Source organism: Stegodyphus dumicola, chromosome 3 (genome assembly GCF_044657685.1).
Source record: "Stegodyphus dumicola isolate Sdum_Otavi_A_Nest chromosome 3, ASM4465768v1".
In the NCBI taxonomy this organism is placed as follows: Eukaryota; Metazoa; Arthropoda; class Arachnida; order Araneae; family Eresidae; genus Stegodyphus; species Stegodyphus dumicola.
Genome location: NC_140770.1, coordinates 132,730,732 through 132,755,542, shown reverse-complemented (window position 1 = coordinate 132,755,542; position 24,811 = coordinate 132,730,732). Strand labels below are relative to the sequence as shown.

Genomic DNA, 24,811 nt, shown 5'->3' with positions numbered 1-24,811 from the left:
AACTGTATAATCACCTCTACGTATAATAAAAGAAAGAGTCTGTCTGTCTTTTGTTCGTACTGAGCGTAAGCTAATAAACCCAGGGCTACGAAATTTGGTATATAGGTGCATCTAGACAAGAGCCAGTGCACCTCGAAGCGATTTTTTTCAAAATTCGAATGAGAATTTTTTAGTTTTATCTTTTCGATTTTATCGCATCATTTTGAATAGTTTCTTTCTTTTAGAAATGTGGTTTCGGCAACCGCTTTTCATTCAATTGTATACCGACTGCTGACTGTTGAAAATCAGCACTCTTGCCACTTGGAAAAATGAGGGCGATAATTCTGTGCAGTTTTTAAATTTAATGTTTCTGTTGGATACTGAACGTTGTTTGTTGAGAGAAGGCAACGGGAAGTTGATTAATTTATTTATTAGTATAATTAATATTTTTATTAAGAGATATTACTTATTTCGTTGTAATTTTGTTATATGTAACACATTTTTTTTTTTTAATTTTGGGGTTTTTTTATTATTTTTTTTATGAAGTTGTTTTACAAAGTAAAATTCTGTGCAGTTTTTAAATTTGACGTTTGGTGTTCCCTTCAGGCATTTTTCAAGTGTATTTAAAAGCCAGACGAAGGCTGGCCGCGTAGCTGCTAGTTTTAAATAAAAATTACTTCATGTAAATACAGCCCATGAATTTCAAATGCAGTTATTTCTTTCGAAAAAGGCTCTTTAAATCATATTTAATTTGATTTTCTTCAGTTATTCATTTATGTTTATTGCTTATATTTGAATCAAATATTATATAGATACTTTCCTGAGCAGAAATAGAACACATTTTCAGCGGATAAATTTGAAAAAAAAAATTTTGCAGTATTTATTTATTGTTTTAATTTAATTGACTTTAAAGTATCTATACATTTACAGATCTCTATTCTACATAACATTACAAATATATATCATATTCAAAGCAAATTTTCAAATGACTTATAATGAACCGACAGTTGGATGCACACATGCGACTTTTGTTTCTGGGAGATGTATTTCAAACAAGTAAAACCACTTCATCTAATGTACTTGCAGTTTTCAAAATATCACGCAATAACCTTTCCTCCTCAGCAACTGGTACTCTGCCAGATATTGAAGGTAAACAAATCACGAATAGGCCATGGGTAATATTAGAACTTAAATATAAGTAATATATTCTTCTTTATATTCTTCACGAAAAAAAAGAGAGAGTGAGATGGAATTTTAAGGGTTTTCTTTTAATTTTGATTTTTAATTAAACATTTGAATTAATACGAAATTTAACTACTTAACATAGCAAATATCACTTGATAATAATGTAATATTCGTTTTAAATTTATATTTTATAAACTTCTGTTGAACTATCTGAAAAATATACTTGCAGAATTATTCAAATCTTTTTTCGTATACTATATTATTTTCGATGTGGAAATCAAGCCATCGATTAAAAATTTGTAATTTTTAGCTTAAATAAAAAGAAACTTAAAATCATAAATTTCTATTCTCAAGCAATTTGGTCTTTCCACTGTCTTTTATAAAATGATGTGTGGAAGTTTTGCATAAATAAAGAGTTTTTTAAGTTTTATTTACCGACAAGCTTAATTTAAACAGTGTACTCTCTCATCTTTAACTAACATATGTTTATGGATCTGTCTTGTCTAACATATGCTTATGGATTAGGGAGATTGCAATCAGGGAGAGAGCTGCCGATACTTAGGAAGTAATTCCCCGTAACAGGTAGTTAGGTGAGCATACTTGGGTTTTATAACCTTCTTGCAGTAACAATTTATTCAATCAAATTGTTAAAAAAGTATTTCGCTAAGGAGCATAAAATGTAGACCCCTACTGAAGATGAGATAACGAGGCAAAGATTACAACAACCGTTTTAATAGTTTAACTAAACTGAATAGAACATGCTCGCACTCGGTGCTCACAAACTAACCACCACCTGTGGCAAAGTAACGTAAACATAAAATGTTTAAGTTACTTTGCCACAGGTTAAGTTACTTTGCCAGTATGTACAATCAAAATGAATTAAATTTCAACTACACGGCTGGCTCCTACTTCAGTCTACATCAGAATTTTTGACTGTCCACAGCAAAACTGAGTCTAAAATATTAAATAAACTAGAAGAAAGTGTCCATCACAGATAATTCAACGTCAGAGCTACTTGCAAACACACGGCATAAATCTTGCCTCGCGGCATAAACTCATTCTTAGCGTAAACCCGCTGTACTCATAACTAACTCTTCTACTACTAACTCTTCAATTCTGCTACTTAAATAGTGTTTTCCGAACTCTCTGACATTTTGCATATACGTCATTTGAATTTGCATTCTTGCAGGAAATTGAAATCAAAAGTGAAAGCAAAGTTACTTAAACTAAATATAATTTATCATTATAAAATAGGGTTTTTACAATTTTATTTACTAATGTATTTGTTGTTTTAATCTTGTCTATGTATTTCGAAGAAGAATGGTTGCTAGAGACTCAAGCATTTTCAAGACTCAAGTCTTTTTCTAACCCCCCCTCCCCAATTTTAAACAAGAGCCCAAGAAGAATCAAAGAGTCTTCCGCCCTTCTCCCTTTGCTACTACAAAACCACACGAGAAAACGTTCGCCGAAGAATTAGAGTGCCCTCATATCACAAAGACACTATACATTTTCAAACATCTATGCCTTCTTCGGGATTTCGTAATTTGGGCCCTTCGGCATCGCAGGAAGCTTCCTCAACCAAAATACCGCCTGAGCGGTTTTTATTAGCTAATGCTAATGCTGTATGTACCACTTCTTCGCAAGCATGAAATGATTTATGCTTTGTTCTGAAATATTTTCAAGTTTCCGTTTAAAAGAAAACATTCTGTAAAAAAGTCATTTTCAGCCTTTTAAATTCAGATTAATTCCTTAAATATGCTCATTCTAATTTTAATATTAAAAATATGTTGTTAAAAATATGTTTTTAAGTTTAAAAATGGGCTTAATTTAAAGTGCTTGTTTAAGATTAAAATTTAAATGGCAGAAATAAACCAACACGTAAATTTTTTTATGTAATATAGGTTGAATTATAGTAGAGTGGAATAATTCTTTGTCATGATTCTGTTTTTATTATGAAGCAAGGTGCCAGTATGATTCCGAGAGGTAAAAGATAGCAAAAAAATCCTTTTATGTAAATTTAAGTATTTTAGAGAAATTTTATTCAACGCGTAAAAGTGATATATGCTAAAGTAACTTTTTTATTCTATAAGGAAGGATTCTGCATTTCATTTCCTCTATTTCACTTTGCTCCCTTATGAATTTCGGGCAAATATCCGAAAATATACGATCTTGAATATTTTTCCATAGAATGTTCTGAGGTATGCGTTGTTCCTTGGTCAAATATATATATATATCAAATATATATATATCTTCGGTGTATATGTATATATACACCGAAAGATATACTATACATATATAAAGAAAAAGAAACATTTTCAAGGTTTTTTTGGATTTATTTCCGCAAACATAAACTCGTGTCACGAACTTTATTTGATATTACATTATTTTCTTATTTCAAAATCTGTTTCATATTAGAAAAATACGTAAGCTTCTATATACCTCTGATATATTTTCGGAATATACGTTCCTGTACAAGCCTTAGAAGAAATAAAAAGTATTACTCTTGTTATATTTTGCAAGACATAAGATGGCTTGTTTGTTTTACATATGTAATGGCCTACTTTCAGTAATTATTACTAAAGATAAATTAAGGAGAAAACATCGGTTGTTTATTTCTTAAAAGCACTGACATGAATTTTTATATTATAAATAATCATTTCATAAAAAGTACATTTCGTTGACAAATACCTTTAAAAGTAACCAGAATTTTTGTGCCATAAGTGAACACTGATCTCGAGAATGATATAATATTCTCTAAACGAGTATCCCTAACCTATTAACGAGTATCCCTAAACAACTGAATAGATATTACTGCAATCACTAAAATACATAATTTTGTTACCAAAGTTGTTGTTGTTGTGAGTAGTCCCACATGTCTGATATCAGAGCAAGCCCATGAAATCCATCACCGCAAGGTGGCAAGATTTCACATATCGTTGGCAACAGCCAACAGAGAGTCCGGATCTGCTCAGTTCCGGTCCCAGTTTGAAGGAGAGCAGCCCCGACGGGACGACTTTGAGAGTTCTCTCCTTTTCCACTACCTCGGCTTCACTAGAGGACTTTTGACTCGTCGCATATTTTGAGCGTTCCCATGCCTCACAGACACTATACATTTATTTACAAACATCCATGCCTTCTCCGAGAATTAAATTCGGGTTATTCAATACAACAGTCGGAGTCATAAGCTATCCCAGTTGGGCGGCGAAACAATAAAATCGCCAATGCTGCCAACCCATTCGCCGGGACTATAAGCGAACTATAAGCTATATATAACTGAACTACAAGCGTTCAGCTTCTTTTACCCCTCGACCTCTAGTGAACGCTATCAAATTAAATATGTTTTGTACTAAACAAATCAATTAGTTATAATTCCAATGTATGCTATATTTTTAAAGCAATCTTTGTAGGAGACAGTAATTTATATTCTGAATCATTAATTTTATTTATTACTTTCATTAATTTTATTTTTCTTTGTATGAAAATCTGCAGAACATAAAATCAAAAACTTCACTGCGTTCTTACTCAATCCGTTCACCGCATCTACTGTACAAAGCGGCTCACCAACAGCCGAGGTTATAAGACCTCTAAGGACTCATTCTTCATCCCGCGTTTAGATCCTGGTGAAACGGCTGGTAGCATGGGGTACTGTAGTTATTTTTCTCCCATGTTTGAGAAGAATTCAAGCCAGTGTTTTAGGAATACTTATACGAAGACATTCTTTCTTTAAGTAGATAATTATATTGAATCTAATAAATAAAATTTAATATTCTATGCCATTTTCATAGTGGTTTTGAACGATTTTGACAGAACTTCCTGAGACATCCATTTTAATTCTCATTCCTGTTCCTTTAAATGTTTAACGTTGGGAATACTTTGGAATAAATTTTTTTTGTGTGTATACGGAAAATTAAATATCGTAAATTTTTTATTATCCAGAAATTTAAAATGTGTCCGCATGAATTGTTTACTTATTTGGAAAACTGATTTTTGAAAAGATTATCATTTTGTTATTCGATATGAAAAATTAAGAGAAGAATATTTATGTAATTCTAATTTTATCATATTATCAAAGAGCAAAAATAATGTTCTTTAGTTATAATTATAATACAGGGTGTTTCGGCACAGCGATTACGCAGAAGATATAGATTATACCTAGAGGATGAAAAATTTGATAGCAATTTTATGGTCGGAAAAGCTTCCTTGACGCCGTCGTGACAACAGAAACACAAGAAAGTACGAACACGGACAGGGTGAGAGATATATTTATTATGCTTTATGAAGAAAAAATAAGAAACAAGAAAACAACAAGATAACGATCGTCATCAAAGAAAGTGTTCGAAATTACGACCTCGGACCATGAAGCAGGCTTCACAGTATCGGCGCATGGAAGTTCTGGTGATCTTGGAAATTACCGAGCGTATCCCGAACTTCCCCAGCATCTGCCTCGATGAGTGCAACAAGTTTCTCAGTCCTGTTAACGGGAGGTATCGTACACTGTGTCTTGGCATATCCGTAAAGTAAATACCGTATATACCCGCGTATAAGTCGAGATATTTTGGACAAAAAACAGATTTAAAAGTGGGGGGGTCGACTTATACGTGGGGCCATAAAAAATTAAAAGAATCGGAAGTTCAAAAATTTCTTTATGGATGGATGCTGACGGAACAGTCGATTGGCTTAAAAATGTGTGGGATAAAAGGCCGGGAGCAGCTTTCAAAAAACCTTCGCTTTTAGTATACGATTCTTTCGTGGACACTTTTCTGAAGAAGTGACAAAAGTACCAAAACACCTAAAACCGACTGTAGCCGTAATTCCGGGAGGATTAACATCCGTCATTCAACCCCTAGATGTCTGCCTCAATAAGCCCTTCAAAGTAATGTTAGAAAATATTGGGCAGAGTGGATTAGTTTCGGTCGACAACATTTAGTAACGAACTAGACGGCACGGAAGATGATGCTGTTTTTGAAAGTGAAAATGACGACGAAGGCCCTAGTAGTGATTGTAACAATACAGAGTTCGAGACTGAAAATATGTATGATGACGAGCCAATGACGACAGAAGAGTTCTATGAAATATTTGGCGAATCTGACCATGAATCGGACGTTGAAGGATTTTGATTTTGTTTATTTACCAAGGTGTTTTTTTATCGTGTATTTACTTTTTTTCCTCAGATGATTTTGAATAAATGTAGTACTTAAAAAAAATTTTTCGAAGTTTCTCGATCGATTTCGGAAGTTGGGGGTCGACTTATACGCGGGTTTCTTATTTTCTACGAATTTTTATGTCGAAGTGGGGGGGGGGGTCGACTTATACGCTGTATCGACTTATACGAGAGTATATACGGTAGTCAATGCAAGTGAGGTCTGGTGATTTTGCTGGCCAATGCAATGGACCATCCCTGACGATTTAATGTTGAGAATACGTTGCATTCAGGTGGAGACGACATCTACCTCGTACATCAGGCAAAACTGTCCTAGCATTTTAGATGTACTAAGCATAATCAAAATTTTTTCTCATCCTGTTATTGTCCTTCCTTTCTTGTGTTTTTGCTGTCAAATTGCTATATAATTTTCCATTGTCTAGGTATACTCTATCTCTCTTGAAAGTTTGTGACTGCTATGCTAAGACACCCTACCTAATACCAAATATATAAATTAACTGATTTATCTCCACTGTTAAAACGTACACAACAGCACGTTAAAAGCACATTTATAGTTGTATTTTAAATGCGAAAATGAAAGCAAAATTGTCAGAGTATCCTTCTCACAACCAAACACTAAAATAAACTTTGTGTTAGAGTTTATCTGCAAAGTTAAGAATGCTAATTTTTCAGCATGCCTGACAACGTTTTCGTAAAGTACATTTAATGCTGCGTTACTACACATTAATTTTTATATGTATTTATCATTTATTGTACAATAACGTGTTTAGTAACACGGTGACATTATCAAGTGAACTTGCGTTATTTTCAGTAATATTGCAAAACAAAACAAAGTTAATTGTGCAAAAACTTACAGAAAGTAGTACAGCTGATGTGTCTTTGAATCTATAATAAGGAAATTATACCATAAAAAGTTATACGAAATTACATAAATCATCTCATGGATGGTATTTAACGATATACAAAGTCTCTTGGTTCAAATTAGAATAATATATACTCTTTTCTGTAGATTACCCATTTTAGTGTTTACGATAAATCAATACGCAAAAAGCCATCGCGTGCTTGTTGTAATCCGATCAGTAGCAATTCATGAATATTTACATTAATGATCTCCAAACTGTGTGCCGGAAAACTTCGAAATGCATGTAAATCTTTTATAGGTCCCGCAAGTCAAAATTAAAATATAAGAGCATTTTTATTACTAGTGGACTGAAAAAGATATAAGATAAACAATTTAATAATATTTTCATAAAAGTTGTAGTTCTTTCCCAAAATAAATTTTATGTAGTTATGTTGCTATGAAGAAAAAAAATCTAATGTGTACACCACGACTTCCTGTACAGAATATTAAATAAATATGAGGTGCACATCTACATGTTATAGCAGTCTTATATACAAAATTTCAACGTTCTGAGACGACTCGTTTTTGAGTTATACGAGATACGTACGTACGTACGTACGGACAGACGCCACGAAAAATTTTCTTCATAATCCATTTTAAATCAGCTTTATAATTTTTCTGGGGGAAAGTGTCCTTTATTCTGTCCTTATGCATAAATGCCACGCAAAAACATCGTTGAATTGCATTCGATAGCGGACAAAATGGGTATTTTCGTTAAAATGTGATACTTGAAAATTTTCTCGATTGCAATACTTCCTTTTTACTTCGTAGAAAGAAGTAAAAATATAATGAAGTAATGATCTTGTTTTCATTTAGAGAATACAGTCTGTGCTAGTACGTATCATACACACTAGTTTAAGAATTAACAGAATTTTCACATTTGGTCGATTATCCTTACAACTGATAAACATATTTGATATGGGCTCAGAATAAGCGACATTTGGGGCTTCTGAAATTAATTTTCTTTTTGGTAATAAAAAGAAAGTAGCTAGAGCAATTTACATTAAAGGCTTCTGAAATTAATTTGCTTTTTGTTAATGAGAGGAAAGTAGCTACAGCAAATTACATTAAAGTGATTTACAAATAAATACAGGATATACAAATGTTAAAGATAACAAAACACTCAGACTCATGCTCCGTGGACGGTTTAAGGTAAGCTCAACATAATGTATTAGTTTAATCCTTTGACCACTAAAGGGACATACATATCCCATTAAAAGCTTAAAAATTACTGCTGGGACGAAGATTAAGAATCTCCTGAATATTGGGAATCATATTTCAGTAGTTGGGAAATCAAGAATCCACTATACTCGTTGTACGCAAATGAACGTAGAGAAAAGAACAAATATGAGTTGCGTATTGTGTAATGATGGTTTATGAAAACAATGCTTTACCCTATACCGTACGGTGTAAAAATCTATTTGATATAATAAAGATTTCCAAAATAATAGATCTTCTTATAGTCCATACGATGTAAAAATCTATTTCATATAATAGTTTTCCAGAATAATAGGTGTGCTTATAATAAATCGATCTCTACTTGTGGGATATATGTATTCTACCATTTCCTACGGCTGGTACATATGTGTCCCAGCCTTTGGCTTGACAACCGTTTATGCCAAATTTACCTTATTTATGACATAATTTGTTCAGTTGGATAGAAAACGGGGTAATTTTTGTTTATTTCGTACTAAAAGGGTTAAAGCTTAAATTTGAAAGATAGCGTCTGTTTTGCTAAGTAAATAATAAATAAAATAGGAAAATGAATTTGATTTGTGTATAAAAACTTACGCGAGTAATGTTAGGTCTTCTTCTAAATAGTCCATTTTTGTACAGATATTTTTATTCTATTGATTTGATTGAGTATTGTGTTGCTAATAACGTTTTTTGATAGGTTGGTATGCCAATTAATTAGTTTGATAGTGGTAATTTTAAATTATCTTTTATCAGTTTAATTTTATTGTATTGAATATAATTGTATGTACGGTCCCCCTTCAAGAGTAGGGTTACTTTTTGTGACTTCCTTAAGTCTTAAGATCCCAGGTCCAGGTTAAGAAAACCGGAAACGGGCTGATTGCATGAGCATTTTCGTGGGGTTTTTTTTCCCATATAATGTGTATACTAGCCAGTTTCACTAACAAAGTCCTCCACGAAGTCCTTCATTTTTCCTCATAGGCAGATAGCTCTCTAGTGTTTAGTTATAATCAAATAAACCAAACCTAAGTAGGAAAAATCAGTTAAAACACGGTGTTTAGATTTTAGATCTTTTTTAATTTTATTCACTTAGTGTGTATATTTATAGTTTTAAAAGAAAATTCATTTCCCGACTATTTGGTTTCTGTATAACCCTGTATTTTGATGTTTATTTAAAATGTCTCTCTTTGCTATCATCAAGCGTCCTTTTGCGTTATGCAATAGGACAGTCTAGCTAATTCAGCTCTGAAACGACGTATGGTAAAGTGCTTTCCATTCCTAATGTTAACAAAACTTTAGACTCAAATATTTTGTCGCATTTCAAAATGTGAGTTTCGGCGTAACTTGCAACTTTAATCACAGCGGCAAACGAATTTAATTCAGAAGTGTGTCACTCGAAGATTAACAGACTGTGCTCAAACTTTCTGCCACAGGTCCTGTAATTTTAGAGTTTATTCTGCTGAAAGTTTTGACACCTGAATTTGTCAGACGGCTATGTCCCTCCAGCCAAATTGCGTACAGTGCTTCACTTAAAACTTTAGCCTGATAAAATATGTGAACAATGTTGGACACAAAACATTAGATACATGAAGTAATAATAAAATGTTTCATTTAAAGGACTACATTTGAAACTGTTAAACAACTTGAGCTAAATTAAGATCATTATTGCGAAAGAAATCCAAATATTTCGTCGCTGCTGTCAAATTTCATACTATATTTCTAAAATGCGTACTTTGTTAATATTCCCTGAGTTAGTGTACCCATAGTACATATTAAAAAGTTTTGCAATATAATTTTATGAATATCTGATTCACCATTTAACTTGTAAAATCTGAATAAAATTAGCTATGCACATGTTACTCGACAAAGGAATGAACCTGGAAGCTGAAGCTGATAAGTGTAAGGAATTACTCGTATTATTCCCTCATATGCGCTTTCGTGGTGAAATCGGTTAGCACGTCTCGCCTAAACCTATATGGTTCTAATCCAGACCGCTTATACGGTTTCGTTTCTTTCATTCCTTATGATAAATTATTCTAACCAAATATAAACACTCGGAGAATTACGAATTTCACATTCTATTCGAGTTTTATCTCATAGTGTTATATAAGGAGAAAAAATAAATATCAGTAACCAGCATCCGTTATTCATTTTGTATATTAGTATGTGAAATTTTTGATATAAAAACTCAACTTAGTATGCGAATTTGTGTGTACATAGACTAACATATGTAATAGCCTAAATATATGTCACGTTTCCTTAACCTACACTAGTTCATATGAAATTTTGGCACAGTTTCTAATTTCTAGCTCAGTCTCAGAATTCTAAATAAACACAATAGTACAGTAAAATAAAAGAAATGGATTAAAACAATATGAAAGACTTCAGATTTAAATGGTTTCTCAAAACAGTTTGTTAAAACTTATTTACGCATTCATTTCAGCAGTCTACCCTGTCTGCCGTTACACTCACTCATACCAAACATTTCTTTTTGGTCTTTTTAGCTTCATTATTAAGCATCATTTTTTCCCACTTACGCCGCAACAGTAAATTACAAAAATTTTCAAAGCAGCATAGCAGTATACGTTTAAAATTCCAGATACAGCGTTAAGTGTTCGCATACATTTTTTTTCCCAGTCTCTTCTTAGTTTATTATATCAGTGTTCAGTTTTCTTGTTAAGAAGTGTTTACGAAACTTTTTTGGTCTTTTTGTTATTATCTTTTTGTGTGCTTACTTTATTTATTAAATATCACGTTCTTGGCGCTTACGTCACATAAAATTCGATTCGACTGAAAAACCACAAAGTATTTAAAAATGGTATATCTTTATAATTTCCGATAGACAGTATGGCCTGCTGGAGATAAAAATGCTTATTTTTTCCCCTTGTTGATCTGCTCGCTTTAAAATCATTCGTTTTTTTTTTTTTTTTTTTTTTTTTTTTTTTCTCAAATATTCGTTAAAGTTTTCCAAAGTAGGAAATAAAACAAATTTTAAATTCAAAATATGTACTGCCCATGCTTGAGTGGTGAAATACATTTTTCAAAATCTGGTGGCTGTAAGTACCTTTGCTTTTTCCCAATATGAGGTGAGTAACATACAGATTCTTCATTATCTAATTTTTTTACATAACATAATACAAAGCGATAAATATTTGGTAGCAACAATCAAAAAGTGATACAAGGTATTTAAGTGTTTCTACGCAAAATGCTGTTTCAAGAATAATATCCCTTTTAGGACTAACATCCATTTTGGACTAAAAAATGAACTCTTACTGAAGACTTCAGTTCAAAATACAGAATAAACTTAACATATATTTATTTTCGCTTCTAGCCAAAACAATAGACAACAGAAACTGCTAATTATGTATAATTCAAAAGTTAATTGTTCTCCGAGAATACGTGTGCATGGCTCAATTTCACAATATATTATTAGTGTAGAGCAGAGAAAGGAAACCTCACCAGCTCGAATCTGATTCAACAAGGTGATTTGTTTAAGGTCATAGAGAAGGCATTTCTCATAAATTATATTATTTCTCTCGTTTAAAATTCCTCTCAATCTCATCTTCTGGTATAAACAGTCGAAATATTAGAGCTATGGAAGAGATTTTAACTTATGAAAACTTCTTAACTTGTTTGAAATCTTGTTAGGTTTCTCTTGTAACTGGAAGCTAAAGTTGTGAAGAATCTACTAGAACAATAGCGAATTATCACTACTAGAACAATAGCGAATTATCACAAAATATAAAAGAATGTTAAAATAACCTTTTTAGTCCAAAGGGCTTTGTTCGTGAAGGATTATTGTTTTCATTTTGCGGTTTTGCGTTGAAAACTTTAAAAGGCTGTATCACGTTTCAAATCGTTGCCACCAAATACTATCACCCTGTATTATATTTGAAGAAATTAATAATGAATAATCTGAAAAAATGTATGTATGTTTCTCGCATTGTGATAAAACAACGGTACATAGAACCATCCAATTTTGAATGACGTAATCATGCTGCGAATATGGGCATCTGAAAGCCCAAATTTAAAATTTGGAATTTGTTTTATTCTCCATTTCATACTTTGTAACATTTTACCAAATTTTAATTAGCAAACTCAACTCAACGATTTAAAAGCGAGAAACAGCAACACTACGAGGGAAAAAATAAATCTTTTTATGTCCTCTCTCGGGAAATTCTCTATCGGGAATTCTATGTTATGAAAATTCTTATGTATTTTTTGTTGTGTATAATTATTGCGTGTTATTTTACTGTGCATATTGTATTCTTAGTTATTATATTAGTTTAGTGTGTTTAATGAATTTGTATTGAGCTTATTTAAAATTAATGTATAATATTTAATATTGTTAAACTTTACGGCAAAGCTCCTTTAAGTTTGGCAGAATTGTGTTACAGTTAAAAGGGCGCGGGTGTATTTCCGTTTCTCACGATTCGGCTTCCTTGGAGGTTAGAGGTCACTGTCCAGCTGCATTTTCCTCTTTTCGCGAGGAGTTGAAAACACATGTTTTGCTCGTTCAGAGGCGAATAGTTCTAAGGGGCGGCGATGTTTTGACATAGGTTGGAAACATTCTTCTGTTGCGTGGGAAAGAAAGGGTCTGTCATTTTGTAGAAAGTTCTGAATTTCTGAGAATTTCAGTGGCGATTTATGACCTTTCTTCTAGTTGGCGAAAGGGAGTCCAAGTTTCCTTAAGGTTGGCTAAATTTTTAATTTTAGTGTTGTTTGAGCCAATAGTGATTTTGAGGCGTTTCCTGGTGAGCGTCTACCGAGGTTTCTTAAGCCGTTGCACGGAAAAAGGAGACGGATCTTTTGGACTTGAAAAAAAGAGATTTTTAGAGAAGACTTTTAGCAGATTTTTTTTTTGGAGCCTTAGCCGGTTTGCTACTTTGCCGGCCGCGGTCAGTGAGGTGCTGGGATGGAGCGGAGGAAAAACGCAGCGGTTCTTCGGGGGTCGACCGCGGTATGCAGTTAAGTTTTTATCTCCGAGAATCTGGGTACGGAGGGTCCGAGACAGTGCGGATGCTCGACATGTTGACGGCGGCAATTCTTGCGGCCTATTATTTTCAATTTCGTCGCTGATGTTTCTTTCCCATTTGTGGAACAGTCTGAACTGCTCGTTCGTGCTGGAGTTTCTATTTTGCTTTAGAAAAGATGGAAATATGGAAGGTCGTCATCACCTGAGGTTTGCCTTGGTCTTTTGTCTCCAGTTTCGTCCTCTTTCTCTTATCTTCAGTGGAACTTCGAAATCGGGAAGTTGATTGAGTTAAAATGCTGCTTAACAGTGATTACAGCTGGAACTGTGAAAAAAGTCCGGTTCCTGAAAAGGATGAAGATTTGGCAGTTATCGTTTCGGCGATTTGTGACTGGATCCGGGCAGCTTCCTGTGTCCGCGGATTTCGTGAGTGACCTTTTATTTTCATTGGTGTTTTATTTTGATACATAATCTTTTAAAATTTGGAAATGTTTAATACTAAAGCAAGAGCTGTCATGTTAGGCAGATAAAAAATTTAATATTTTTACTAAATTCTAGCTGAGAAGGTACTTTTTTTTTATTAATGTTTAATAGTCAGAAGTTAATTGAACTAATTGGAGGAAGGAATCTTTGTTTTAATGTTTAAGTGCTATGTCAATATGTTTTATTCTAAGTTAGTTTTTTTAAATGAGTTTAATCTTCTTGAGTTCCTTTTTAAAATGATTAAGAACTGTGACGTGTTTCACTATAATTTTTGTGTTAATGGAATAATGTTCAAATTGAGATTGTTAGGAAAAGAAAAAAAAAAAAAAACTATGAGTAACTTTAAAAGATTTTGTAGGGGTAGTCTGACCAGCTATCTTAAATTATAATGTGTGGGAATTTTCAATAAATGTGTTTATTATCCTTAATATTGTATGTTTCTTTTGTGTATTAATTGTGGTCTACTGTAGGTCACCCATGTGATCCTTACGGAAACATGGTTATTTTATTCGAACCTGGGTAATTATATTGCGGTAGTAGGAAAAAAAATCAGTTTTAAGTGTCGGTGACTATACGATCGGTTTACTGAATTTATTTTGATTTGAAGAGTAGACTGCTTAATTGGGAGATTGTATCTTTACCCGGTGTTTTGAAGAGTTCTGTGTGGTATTTGAAATGTTAAAGGTTTAAGGCTATCTCTAGATTTAGTATTGAAATTTATGTGTTTTCAGGTTGGATATCTAAATTAGTTTTAGTTTAGTGAGAGATAGCGTGTTAAAGATTTTGTTGTGGAAGTGCATTTTCGAATTTTGTTTTTGTCAATTAATCGTGATTCTACCAAAACACCTGTGAGGATATCTTTCTTTGATGTCTCTTAGATTTAAAAGTTTTGATTAAGTACAAAGTTTAGAGTAGTTTGTTGTTTTTTTCTGTCGCGGCACCAAAAACAAGTCAGTTTTTTCAAAGATGAAAATATTATTTTTTTACCACATAACATCTAAAGATAGGCTCATTTCAAAATTATTTTGCGACATTGCTGCTGAACTGAATTTTATGGTTTAAGTGCAAAGAACATGATATTTAATAAATAAAGGTAACATACAAAACTTTAAAGAAACGCGCCTTTGGACGTAATTTAAAATCCGACACCTTTCAGATATTTTTTTTTGTTTAATCTCAAACTGAACTGAAAAGGTACAGCTTGTGCTGCAGATGAAATGTTTATTAATTGTGAGTGTTTGCATTAGCATAGCAAATATCAATTCAGTTGCGGATAACGTAATCGCAGACTATACATAAAATAGGATAAAATGAAGCTGGCTCACTGTTTTATCGAAGCGTTTTAAGAGATCAACTAACAAGACACTAAAGCTTGAATGTAACTTTAAGCAGAGCTGACAACTATAACTCAAAAGCAAAACGCGATTGCCAGAAGCTCTAATTTAAATATTAAAAAAAAAAAAAAAAAAAAAAAAAAACACCGTTTATATACACACAAACCTCATTTGCGTTCTACTGAGGAATACGGAGAGTAGAAGTCATGATAAAGATTTAAATTCTGATAACTGGTTAATTAACATAAAATATATTATAGCTTATAAACGCCTATATGACAAAGTTTGGTTATTTTCTTAAATTTCCGATATCTATAAAAGGTATTTCAAACAATTTTTCAGTATAGTTAATTGTTGATAGTTGAGAAAAATCTTCTATTGGAGAGGAGTTAAAGATAAAATCTCTTTTTAATATCCCATTAATGGCCCATCAGCGGCAAAGCAGTAAAACCCGCTGAACGTTCGCTACTCTGTTTGAAGTTTGAGTCTCAGCGAAACGAACATGGGCGTTTTCTTGGTTTTCCCCATGTATAAATTAGATATGAAACAGTTTCCCTTAAAACGTCCACCACGGGGCATCCCTTCCTTTTCGTGTAGTGCCCAAAGGCAAATTATGTTACAAATAAAAATATGTCATTAATAAAATTAGAAGTTTTATATAGACTGTATGAAATGAGTGCTTTGGAAATGAAAATTTATTAACTTGGAAAACGTAAAGTGTACTTTTACGCATTACCAAACGTTTTACAAAGCATCAAAATTTACTCTTTGGTTAGGGAATTGCAAGAGAATACGAAAAAAAATTATGTTTTAAAAATGAAACGTAAGCAGTAGTGTACTCAGTATAAACACATCTTTGGAATACAAATATTTAAATCACTTAAGTGAAAATTTCAAACAAGGAAAAACGTAAACTGACAAAAATTGGCTCTTTTAATAAGATTTTCGAAATCAGGATTTTGAAAAATATGTCTCTGTAAATTGTACACAGATAAAATATGAACACGGATACTTTATTCGCAAGACTATATAGTATATATATGTTACAGTTGATATCATGGTTTACTCTCAAAAAATTTACTCAGTTAGTTGTATTACCGTATTATTCTATTGAACAATAAAGAACAATATAACATAATATATTTCAAATGTATTATTTACTTCTTAACATCATTTCTGTGTAATTTTTATAATCAATGTTCATACCAAATTTTGTTGTAGGTAAATGTATGTATATGGGCAACATAGCAAAAACTTTTCAACCAATACTATATCAATCACATGACATAAGAGTTCGAGTAATTATCATAGTGTAACATAAACAATAAAACAATTCTAAATTTCAGGAAGATGCGTTGTGAGATAAACAACATAATGTTGGGCTGTAACCCGTTCAAATACTATGGTCCAGTGTAAAGTCAAATAATTAAAGTAATTACAAAACTAGGTAGGTAAAATCAATCTAACGTTTATTTATGGAGATAATAGTAAGAATACAGTTACATTTTAAAATGGTGGTGACCGGTCATTTAAATATATGAGGAAACAACAGAAAAGGATGACATACTCATGTTTAACATATATAAATATATATTTTCACAGTTCAGGTTTTGGGAGCCATCATACAATTTTTTGTTGGATTACTTGATACAGGCGAACGGCGACGGCGAACAACTTGGTCTCAAGGAAGCTTGGAAAAATAATCTGTAAGAAGGAAAAAAGAGTTAAATTGATAAAATTTAACAAAGGCTATTGTTTCGGAGGCCAGGCTTTCCTTCTATTGCTGCTTCCAACCAGTAGGACACAGGTCTTCCCTCCGCAGGCCATCATTGAAAGCGTAATTCAGCAAGAATTATAGATGTAGGAGCCACCCTTCGGTGCAGGTTATTTTACGTTGCTACGTCTACCATGCGGCTGCCCTCCAAGCTGCACGGCAAAGTTGACATCTTTTATTTTTCTTGTGCTTCGAAGATTCTCATGAAATTACTTTCCTCCGTCTCTCTGGCTCCGTCAGAAAAAAAAAAAGGTGTCATCGAAAATCCTTTCTCCGTCTCCTCCCCTCTCAGACAACCTGCGCAGCCACTTTAATAGCTGGAGCGTTTTTTAAAAATTTGGCGAAGAAGGTGAACAAACAGCAACCAGACAAGTCCACAACCCAAACAGAGAAATCTTCACGAGAAGGGGTTTCCCGACTACCAGAAGAGCCTGTTAGCGCAGTTCAATCATTCGGCTTCCAAGGCCACACCGATGTGTCAACAATCTCCGCAGACGAAAACAAGGGGGGGTGGCTTTTAGCCTCGCATCGAGGTTCAACTCGACCATGTAGAGCTTCCTATCCAACGATTATTTCCCCCTCCTCACAAATTCGCTGTAGAACCTTTTCCTGCTAGCGCTGTCACAGCACCCGGGTCCTCTTTCAGTGAAACTCCAGATGGTGTATACATCCAACACGTCATCCGACATGTGGTTTTTCGTTTGGGCGAAAGAATTTCGGGGTGCAGTAATCCTCTGATAAGGGATTCTGAGAATGAATTCCAAGCCGAAGGTTGGGATGTGAAAATAGTCTGAACCTGTGAATATTTCGTCAACACAAATGAATTTTGGACATTAAAAATTAAACTATTACATAACAATATCATTCATTAAAAATATCAGCACTATATAAATTCTTTCTTCAGCAGCATTTTAAGTATAACCACTCATTAACCAGATTGAATTTCAATTACTATTGATTTACCTTGCCGCCAGTCAGAAAATATGTATTCGATAACCTTAATAGAAAGAGTGGTAAAAAAATTAAGTTAACTTAAAAAAAATGAACACACTAAAAGTGCAGCAAACAAAACTTTACAATAAAAACTAAAGTTAAAAGTTAAACAACCGTAGGGGTCATAACAAAAGTATAAAAACCAAGTAAACTTATGTCTCTAAACTCAAATTAAAACTAAACAACTTAAGAAAAACTTTTAAAGCAGCCAAACCTAAATTTTAAAGTTTACAAAAGTTACAGTTTAAACTTACACCAACTTTAAACAATTAAAGAAAAAAAATTAAGAACATCAATTACAGATCAAAAATGAAATAGTAAACAAAACTTAAGCTTGAAAATAATAGCAATTAATACACAACAGTTGCTTAAATATTAAATCTCAGACATTTATGCCATTTAGTAGCGTATTTAGCATTTTTCTCCAGTTATTAACTCAGAATTATTAATGTCAAGTACAAATTGCTCATATACTTTAAAATTAATTGAAGAAGAACAACAAAATTCTAAATGTTTTCAGATACAAGATATAAAATTGGTGTTTTCAAAATAGTTTACGAAGAGTATGAAGAAAGGCGATAAATTCTCAATATCTTCCCACCGAAGTTAACTTTTGTTTCCTCTAGTTAACTTAACATTTCAAAATAATTGCCTACACTAACACAAAAAAACAATTAATATAGTATAATACACTGAATATAAAAAATATACGTACAAAATTAAGCTATACATGCCACAGAGAATATATAAAGTTCGATAAAATAATATTACATTTGAGAGTTCAAAAGTCACAAATTAAGTCTTTGGTCACTTTAACTATGCCCCCTGCTCTTGTCTTTTTAACTTGTGGTTGGAAATTCGTATGAATATTATCATCTGAAATTATTTCTGAGGTCTTATCTCCCACTTTTTCCGTCAGAAACTTTCTACAGCAGGATCACTGGTAGATCTTTCTAGGGAATAAAAACGTTGCACTGGTCTCAATATATGTCAACTGGCAGTTTGAAATTTTGCTAGTCTTACGATTCCCTTCGTTCCAAGTAGAATTTCATTTACTTTACACAATGACCAACTAATGCGTTTTGTGTTACCACTTCCTATTTAAACGATATCTCCAACAGCTACTTTCATGTACCTTTTACTCTGTGCTCTCTCAAAAAGAGCTCCAAGTGTTTCTTGATCGGAAACCATGTGGTAAAGCCTTTCACAAGTTTTGTCAGTACTTAATTCATTTTTTCAGGATTTTATGTCACGTAGCGTCCAGATCAGGAGCACCAGATGTCTGGAGGTCTTGAAGAAATAAAGCAAGGCTCAGATGCATTACTGAAGCTGCGTATGTTAGTGAAGAAGAGTTGATCACCGATTCACAATCACATAAATCTATGTCATTTTTTTGCGTGTCAATGAAATACGTCCTAATACTCGTCATAGTAATTTCTTGAGATCTCTTATTAACATCTTCCAACAACCTCTGCACGCGGAAGCAGTATGTGGATTAAATGTACACTGAATGGCAGTTAGAGCAGTATCATCAGTGATGTTATTCCAATCCAAAATTTGGAATAAATTGGAAGTGCTCACAAATTAGTTCCATCATAGCAAAAATGATTTCGCAGAGACCTTTATGGGCAATACATCTTCGAAGTGCTTGTAAAAACTCTCAGTCGACATAGGTAAAACTAGCTCTAAATGCAATACTCAATATACCGCACAATTAAACATACAAATACAGGATTTGTTTCATTTGAGGACTCTTTAACGTTGCATAACGATACTTGAGGAATATTTCTACATAAATGTATGGTGATTTTTCCCACAACATAAACACCAAGCACCACGATTGCATTTTCGAACTGGATGTTCAGGCTTTAAACACAAAAGGCAACATTTTGAGTTTTGTATAAGTGGCTTCCTGTCTTCTATTAAGTCATCTATCTATCTATTTATTAATCTATATATTAAGTCATTTTTCTCACTTGTTATCTCCAGGAAAATAAGCATATGAGCAGAATATACATTTCTTAGCTCCAAGTGTCGACGTCAGGACATCTGTTTCACTTGGAACATTATTAAAATTCCCAAATTTAATTAACATTAACTTTTTCCGATCATATGATACTTTTTTGGTAATCTTACATCAATTTTTGATTTAAAATTAAAACTCAGCGAGGCTAGTTGAATTCGTTCTTCTGCCTCAACTTCATCTTGAAAAAAATATAACCTACATTCTAAATTATTTTCTGTGTTCAATGCTTGGAAGAATATTGCTTTTGATGAACTAAAGCAACTAAATCTCTAATATGTACTTGAATTAATAACTCTTATCTATGAAAATACATTTTTATTTGTTTCAAAGTTATATCATAACTATTGCCACTAGGTGAAAAGCTTTTAATTAACTCCTTGGCGAGACTCCGCTTTTCCATAGCGTGAGATAAATATAAACATTTATGATGTAAATCAAGATTAGGAGCCTAACCTATTTTTTGAAACTGTCCCCCCGAAGTGCAGCTAATTCCTAATATTACCATCAAGTGTTGCCAGCTTTATTGTAGGGTAATGCAAGAAAGCACTTTGTTGACTGATGGTGATGTTTAGCACTAAATCCACATTATTTTTTAACGATGTTTCATCCTTCAATAGGAGTTCTAGTTCCTGTTCAAAAGATCGCAAACAATCAATATATCTCTCAAGTTCATAGACTACGTTCTAAATCTCTGCATCAGAAAATTTATCAGCCCAAAGCAATTGCTTATAATTTTTTACGCCTTTCCAGTAACCGTTCGTTTTGAAATTTTGTCACTAATACTGAGCTGACATTCTTCAAATTCGTTACAGGCTCGAGTTAAGAGCCGACGAATCCGTTTTTTCTCTATTTTTAAAATGTTTCATAATTTATAAATTTTCAGATATATTCTCAAAGTAAATTTCAACGCATTCAAACTAGACGACGCCAGATTACGAAAATTTCTTCTTTGAATACCAGTTTCGAAATCAGAAGTTTTAAAATATGTTTCTAAAAATTGAACAGACATACTCTGTTCATATATATATATATATATCAAAGATAATATTATGCTTTGCTTTGAAGAGACTAAACTCAGTTCGTTTCCTGAATATAGAATGTGAAATAATGATGCATTTTAGCGGAATTCTTAACATTTCTCCCCAGTTATTAAATCAAAATTATTAATATAAAAAAATCTGATCTTAAGGGTTTCAGATTTTAAGTTACGACCAAAGGGGCGTTTTTTAAATTGTGTGTGTTACCTTTATTTATTAAATATCATGTTCTTCACACGTAAACCATAAAATTCAGTTCGAGAGCGATATCGCAAAATAGTTTTAAATTGAGCATATCTTTAGAATTTCCGATACGCAGTCTCAGCGCTGGAGATAAAAGTGTTTTTTCTGTACAACTTTCCCATTGTTAGCTTTGAAATCCTTGAGTTTGTTAATCAAAAATTCGTTAAAATGTTACAAAATATGGAATCGATAATAAAAAAAAAATTCCAAACTTCGAATTTAGGCTTCCAGATGCCCATATTCGCAGTAGGATTACGTCATTCAAATTTGGATGGCTCTATGTACTGTTCTTTTATCACAATGCTAGAAACATACATACTTTTATGCAGATTCTGCATCATTTAATTTCTTCAAATATAATACAGGGCGCTAAAATTTGGTGGCATTAGTTCGAAAAGTGAAACGGACATTCAGAGCGATTCGACGCAAAATCGCAAAACGGAAACTTTAGTTTCTCAGGAACAAAGCCTCTTTGGACTAATAATAATTAATTATATACTTTTAAATTAGTTGAAGAAGAACAACAAAACTATAAATGTTGCCAAATACAAGATACAAAACTCGCTTTTAAGTAATTTTGAAAGAGTATAAAAAAGCCGATTAATTCTTAATGTAAACGTTATTCTTTATTAGGGTGAAAATTCCTGTCATTAAATTATATTACTTAAGTTCTTTTCTTTTTCAACTTTTTTAACTTACCACAGAAATGAAAAAAAAAAAAAAAAAAAAAAATAACCTTTACCTTCTAAGAAAATTTAGAATTGAAATGTGTTTTAAAGTTAAAGCTTCTTATGTTTCTATCCGAAAGATTTAAATGTATTAAGCAGGTTGCCCACGTTTTTAATAATAGCTGTAAGAAACTACTAGTTTTTAGCTATCGCATGATAACGAGATAAAAAATCGTTAACTAGCAAGATAAGTAAATAATTGAGGAAGAAGCGTTGCACATTTAATCCTCTTCACAACCTTATATTTGGAGAAATATTGAAATTAGAATAAATTATATCAAAATATTTGTTAATTTATAATTTTGTTTGTTTTCTCGATTTCACCATAGGTAATATTTCTTGTTACATTTGGAAATTTTCTACAAAATGTGGCTGGCATTACCATTCTCTTGAAGGATACCCTAATGTGTCTTGCTATAATGGTAATAATGAGCAAGTGGAAGGACAGGAAAGAGCCCTCGCCTTATTTTTTGTCCTAAATGGCGAATTAGAAACTGCATAGACTTGGTTTAATCGTTTGCTTTATTATTTGTTATAAAGTAAAAGGAAATAGATTTAACTTGTTAACGATAAATACTGAAATAAAAACAATCTGAAAGGTTTCGGATTTTATAATTTCTTCAAATGGGCGTTTTTTTTTTTTTTTTTTTTTTTTTCAGTTATGCACACATACACGTTTCGGGAGAATTTATGGTAACCTCTTTCGGGCAAAAATAATTAAAAACAGCATATCTTTCAAATTCCCGATAGACAGTATCGCGCGCTGGAGGTAAAGAAGAATCTGGTTCTTTGAATTTAAATGTATGGAATTATTTTTTATTTTCCATCAGACCAATTAGTGCTGGAAAAAATTTATCAATTTGCTTTATTTACACATTTCCATTTTGGTAGCTGAAGGAGGAATATAAGTCATAAAATAATTTACGTCATTCTCTTCTTTCTTACTCTAATATGTAATTCAAATTCAGCACAACTTTAAATACAAAAGTGGTGTTACTGTTTTTATGAAACATGAAAGTATTGCCAAGAAATAACTTTCAAAAGCCTTTTCCTCGCACCAAATATAAAAGAAGTTGCAGAGCTGTTACTGTATGAAAGAAAAAATTTAATTTAAGTTTCAATTGAAACTTAAATTAAAAATCAATAAACTAATTAAAGTAATAAAAGCTTAGTTGTGGAGTTGGATTATTAGAATTTTTTTACTTTAGTTGTTATTGTTTGTTTGCGAAGTTTAAATATTTTAAAACTGCAGGAAGTATTTTTCCTGCGTAATAATTCGTAAATACTGTCACTGAAAGTCAAAACATATATCAATATAAAATGCAAAACTGTAGAAGCAAATGCAAAATTTGAGTTGCGTTACATTTTTTCCGGCTAAAGTATGCAGTTCATTATTCTTAATTCCAGTTCTTTTCATTGATTGGAAAAATAAAACTTCTATTATAACTAAAAGACAACGTCCATTCCTAGTCCCAAATATCAAATTTATCCATTTTAACATTTGTTATTTTTCCACGTCCCATTATCATCCCATTTATGCATTTGATCCATCCATAAAGATTCCACAGAACTAAGGTTGTTCAGAATTTATTGTTTTGCAAGTTCAGTTCTGGTTTTCGGAATGAATTATTTCAACATATATGTCAAAATGCTAACGGTCATTTCGACCATTTTTACTTCCTTATACGAAGTAAAAAAGGAAGTATTGTAATCGCGAAAAGTTTCAGGCAGCATATTTCAACAAAAATATCCATTTTGGCCGCTATCGAATGCCATTTAACGATGTTTTTGCGTGATATTTGTACGTAAGGACAGAATAAAGTACTCTTTCCCTCCAAAAAAATTATGAAACTGCTTTAAAATGAATTCTAAAGAGAATTTTTCGTGGTGTCTGTATGCACGTATGTACGTTCGTACGTATCTCGCATAACTCAAAAACGAGTAGCCTCAGAACGTTGAAATTTTGTATATAGAACTACTATAACATTTAGATGTGAACCTCGTATTTTCGTTGTAATCGGCCGCGCCAAACGTATATAAATATATATATATATATATATCTCCTCTGTTACTCGGCTCAGTGATCTCAGTTTCTTTACTCTTATATGTTTGTGAATTGTACATTTTTTGCTTTAAAAATGATTGAATTATGTTGTTCTTATCTTTCGGTTGAGGTTTTTATGCCTTTAGTAAATCTGTAGGCAACATTTTTAGAATTATCAACAATTTGAAAGTTGTTTAAGTGCCGCTAAGCCTAATAATTTTTTTTTGATGGCGGCCATTGCTTGTTTACATTTGAAACAGCAGAGTAGTGGATTTGTTGCCAATCTAGAGAAACGTAGCTTCGCAACAACAAAGATAGCGCCTTCATTTATTATTGCGAATTAAATCATGCTTAATCCTTTCTGGATTTTTTTCGAGGAAATAAGTGTTTACGATTTACTTCGTAATTTTTAGTACAGATATTTTGAGTTTTTATGTACTTTTTTGCCTTTTCGCGAAGTGAGAACTGAATCAATTGAATGAGAAATACGCAATCGTCTGTGAAAAACTGTTTCTTTTTTGTGTTGTTTTCTTAATTTCTTTTATACATCGTTCTAGCTTTATTATAGTATTTGAATAGAACATGTGGCAACGATTAGATAATTCTTTAAATGATATAAATTTTGTGCATTCTGAGTTATAATATGAACGAAATATAATACTGTTAAGTGAACCTAGCGCCAGAGTGTCGCTATGGTAAACAAATAGAGTGAATTTTATAGAATGCATTTATTCTATTGTGGTTTATACGCTGTCGG

At 32.4% G+C, this 24,811-nt stretch overlaps 1 protein-coding gene and 1 long non-coding RNA gene across 2 annotated transcripts in view; one reads left to right on the top strand and one right to left on the bottom strand.

Moving 5' to 3' along the window:
- Positions 1 to 24,811, top strand: part of LOC118195023 (tachykinin-like peptides receptor 86C) — a 447,592-nt gene that overhangs the window by 252,137 nt on the left and 170,644 nt on the right. The gene's annotated exons all lie outside the window — the stretch shown is intronic.
- The window catches only part of LOC146998087 (uncharacterized), a 150,735-nt gene continuing 142,546 nt past the window's right edge, over positions 16,623 to 24,811 (bottom strand). Inside the window, exon 4 of the long non-coding RNA XR_015040269.1 lies at positions 16,623 to 17,779. This is a non-coding gene — a long non-coding RNA (uncharacterized LOC146998087). The remainder of the gene's footprint in view (positions 17,780 to 24,811) is intronic.